We start from the raw sequence: 4633 nt of genomic DNA on the forward strand, positions 1-4633 counted from the left end.
GCAGAAACCTCACCAGCTGGATGTGGGCGACAGTGGCGCAGATGGTAGAGCGGGTCGTCTCATGATTGGAAGGACGGGGGTTCGAATCCCAGCTCCTGAAGGTGCAATCTGTTGTTGTGTCCTTGGGCAAGACACTTCACCCACCTTGTCTCCATGTGTCTGCGCACATTGGTGTATGAATGAGAGTGTGAATGGGTGACTGGTTCCTTGCTATAAAGTGCTTTGGGTCTGATAAAGGTAGAAAAGCGCTATATAAGCATTTACCATGTACCATAATGAAAGGTCAGATGATTAAGAAGGTGAAATCGTAAACCTTGAGACCATTATGGACAGTAAATTGAGGTTTGAAGAGCAAAGTGACGTAGCGAGTAAAAGGGGTCAGCAGCAACTGTATTGTTTGAGGAAACTGGCATTTATTCATATTGATTGGACCATCATGACTATGGTTTATGGTTCGGTCAGGCTAACCTGAAACAGAAACTGCTCAGATCTTCTGCTTGATAAGCCACAAACCTGCCCTGAATTTTTGTACAATAGACCGGTGCTGAGGATCGCCTCCTCCATTTCAACTGAAGCCTCTTTGTGTCTGCTCCCTGGGCGGAGGATATTAGTGCCAAGGTGCCATACTATTAGCTTCAAAAAAAATAGCTTCGTCCCTGTCTGCCAAATAAGAAATAGACTGGGATGGAATTTTAAATGGTGACTGTGACCTTTGTGTTTTTATTATATTTATTTTTGATAAGTAGAAGCTTGAGAATTATTTTCGATTTGAGAACCTGGAGTCATGTACTGTAGTTGGTGTTGCTTGTGTGTTTGAGGGGATGTTGCATCTGATCTCACGGCAAATCAAATCTACCTAGGGTACAAATAAAGCAGGGGTGGGAAACCGTTTTCACATCAAGGGACAAATACATGTTTATAAAGTTCTCCAAGGGCCTTACAATTTAACGACAAACATTCTAGCGTTCATACAACATGGAGGTAAGACTGATAGTATGGATGATCACAATATCTATGCATATCACGACTTACGTAATGCAATGGCTGGAATTGTGTATCTTTGGCGAGGCGTCTGATGTCAGCTTTATCCAAACACATTTGTTCTTTCAACTCGTGGACTATAGCATGTTTCGCGGTCTAATTGGGCTCGAAATTTGCCTTCTTCCTCTCTGCCAGCTCCTCGCCACATACTAGGCACACTGGCTTGCCTCTCACTATGACAAAGAAGAAATAATTTGTCCATTTTTACTGGAATACGCAGCATTCAAGATTTAAAGTTTAAAGTTTTAGTGTCATCTGAAACTGCATGTTGAATCTTTTGGTTGTAGCTACAGTATAAAGCTGGACTGACTAGAGCTCTGACTCTGCATATTCCTGACCTGTTGCCCTTTTGTACGACTGAACTGCTTCCGTGGTGTGTGGACGTCAGTTGCCTGCACATAGTACTACCCCCCGTGTGAGGAATAACAGCCCCCCGGGGAGTCAAACCAACAGCCCGCACTCCCCTCCAGACAGATGGACCCTGGACCAAAGCCAGCCCAAGTCCAGAGAGGAAGGAGCAGGAGCCGGGAGGAGTCCCATTGTTCGAATCTGTGGGAGGGCGAGGTCACAGCTGAGGGACAGGACAGACACGCGACGGGGCTCTGAACTGGACACTGAGGCTGCAATAGGAAACAGCCTCATTTATGGTTCTGGTATAACTGTCCTCATGAGGAAGTTTGTTGTCTGCATTTCAACCTGGAGCAGCTGGCATGTTGAAGATTCAGGGCCCGATCTTGTGTTTCTAAACCCAGACTGTAGACTAGACTTTTGCGCAGACGGGGGTCACTTTTTGAAATCTTGAGCTCCATATCTGGTGCAGTATTTGACTGGACAGACTCCCATCGCGGTGTTATGTACAGCAGTAATCCCTCCCCAAGCTTTTCCTCCTACAGACCGTACCAAACTGGAGTATTTTCCACAGCTGTGGGCAGCGATGGGTGTGCGAGGCGCATGTGCTGGTGTTTTGATCATGTCTCTGCGACATGGACAGTGTTTAACTCACAGTGGGAGAAATTGTTTGTAGTTTGTCCTGAGAGCACTTAATGAGATGCATGAGACGTTATTGTAAAGCAGAGGAAGCATGCGTTGTAGGCAACACTGCTTGTAGCTCAGCCCTCAGGCGACTGGTGAAAGCACTGGCGCACTGTTGTTTGTACGCAAAATACCAACTTTGTCTTGAGCAACGCTGTGGATGCGTCAGGCACAAGATCGAGCACTCAGTGTTCTTGTCCAGACACTGCTGGAGGAGTAGCTTTTCATGCCTAAAAAGTCACCACAAATACATTTATGAAGAGGTCACACGCTCTAGAACAGTCCCCATCAAAAGACCAGTTGCAAAATGGCAAAAATTCACATGTACATGCAGGCCCACCTTAATGTACCCATAGGCCCCGGGGCTTCAACAGAATTGTAGGCCCCCACCCCCTCTCAGTGCAAACCCTAACCCTAATGCTAACCTATAACCCTAACCCTAAATCCCACAAAAAACCCTAACCCTGCTACTCCTACATGTATCCCTCTGGGCCAGGTAGGGCGGGCCTACTCCAGGTACACACATAGGAGCTTAGCACAATCATCGCATTTAGTTAGTCCTGCCGCAAAGTGAAGTGATTGACATTAAAATCAACGAATCACCTTCTCTTTTTTTCCCCATTAATTCTAATAGGGCCTTGACTATGGCCTCTGGGCTCTAGCCCCTGCTAGCCCATTGGTGAAGGCGGCTCTGTGTACATGGGTGGTTCTACTTGGTTCCAAGTAGCACTTCATAGGGGGTGAGACAAAAAAAAAATGAAATTGTGTATTTTTTGCGACTGCTCAAAGGTTTAGGATCACCTGCCTTTAAAAGAACAGGCCACCGTATTTCCAGACTGAGATATGTTCTTACCTGAGCGACTTGAGTTGAGACGAGTTGATGCGTACCTTGTCTGGTCTTTGTGTGTGCGCTCAGTCGCGTTCAACGACCAAAGATGTTGTTTGCAAGACCAGACAGGTACGTATCAACTTGTCTAAGCTCAGGCAAGAACATATCTCTATATGGAAGAACGTTGGCCTGTTCCTTTAAAAGGCTAAATCTGTGCAAAAAATGTGGATTCAGTGCCATTTTCTGTCACGTATTCACACTGTCATGACGTCATGATGGCAATGGCAAAAAAAAAAAAAAAAAATCTCGTTTAGAACGTGGTTTGGGTTGTTGAGCTGCATAAGCCTCTCGCAGTGCGACATCACTGCTGAGGTGGGGGGCAGTAAGACAGTCATTTTGACGGGTTATGGAGCAAAAAAGTCAAGTGGAAGACCCAAAAAAATTTCCCCACCACAGAGCCAGAGGACCATTTTGGCTGTGGGCCAAGACACTGGACAAGCCTCGACCCAAATGAAGGCCATTCCTGGAGCCGACTGCTGCCCAATAACCATCAAGGGCATATGCGAATATCTAGCTTCGATAACACTTTTAGAATTGATTTAGTATAGAGTTACCATTTTTTTGATAACCCTATCCTGCAGCTTATTACGTCTCTCCAATTTACATGCTTTCGACCTTCCTTTCCTCAATTTATGACCTTAATCTGGCTTATTCAAACCTCTAACATTCCTCTGAGTGTCTTTCAATATAGTTTAATGTCTCATCTTCTTTTTAAAGTTACCCAATTTATTCTGCTACGGGAAATCCACTCATTACTAAACTAAACTTTCTCACGCTTTTACTAGGCCCCCTGCTGCTCTCGTACCTTTAATATCCATCGCAAACTATCAATTTTGACCAATGCAGAGTTTGTTTTTGTATTCAATGACTCTTTGCAGTGCTACAGCCTGACTGAGGCTTTGAACTGTGCCAGAATTAGCCGTTAGCGGTGTTAGCGAGCGATTAGCGGGTCTCTGGGGGGAAAAGCCAGAGTCCTCCCATTTCCTCATTTATTTTTATGTAACAGAACAGAACAGGGTGTTTATGGAGGTCGCAGTTTCCAGTAAAGTCTCGCTTCGCACATAATGAAGTCCTGGATTAACCTCGGCCCCTGGGGAAGGCATTACCTGTCATTATCACCCGCGACTGCACCTGCGCTTCACACACGCGTATTTGTGGAAAAGCAAATCGCTAAATACCAAAATGAAGCGGGGGCCTTTCATTTTGTTATTCCAGGCTATGTTTTTGGGAAAGCTTTCGAAATACAGTCATTTCAATAGCCTAGGGGACTTTCAATGGATTTCAAACGAGGCCTGCTCTCGACGCACTGCACTATGTAGGCTTCACATAATACATTGTGCAAAAAACAAAAAGGGAACATTGTACACAAATTAATATTATACTGAGGATGGTAGTGACAACTGGGAAGTAACAAGCTCACGGAGTATAATAATAATAATAACAATAATGATAATGCAGTGGTTTTATATTGCGCTTTTCTGGACAAAGACACTTTACATTGCATTATTCGTTCACACCATACTCTGTGGTGGTAGCCACAGCTGCCCTGGGGTAGACTGACGGAAGCGAGGGAATCACCTCCAACCACTCACTCACACTTCCTGGTGTTACCAAACTGCCTCCCATCCAAGTACCGACCAGGCCCTTCCCTGCTTAGCTTCCGAGGTCTGG

This window comes from Gobius niger, assembly GCF_951799975.1.
Source record: "Gobius niger genome assembly, chromosome: 1".
Lineage (NCBI taxonomy): Eukaryota > Metazoa > Chordata > Actinopteri > Gobiiformes > Gobiidae > Gobius > Gobius niger.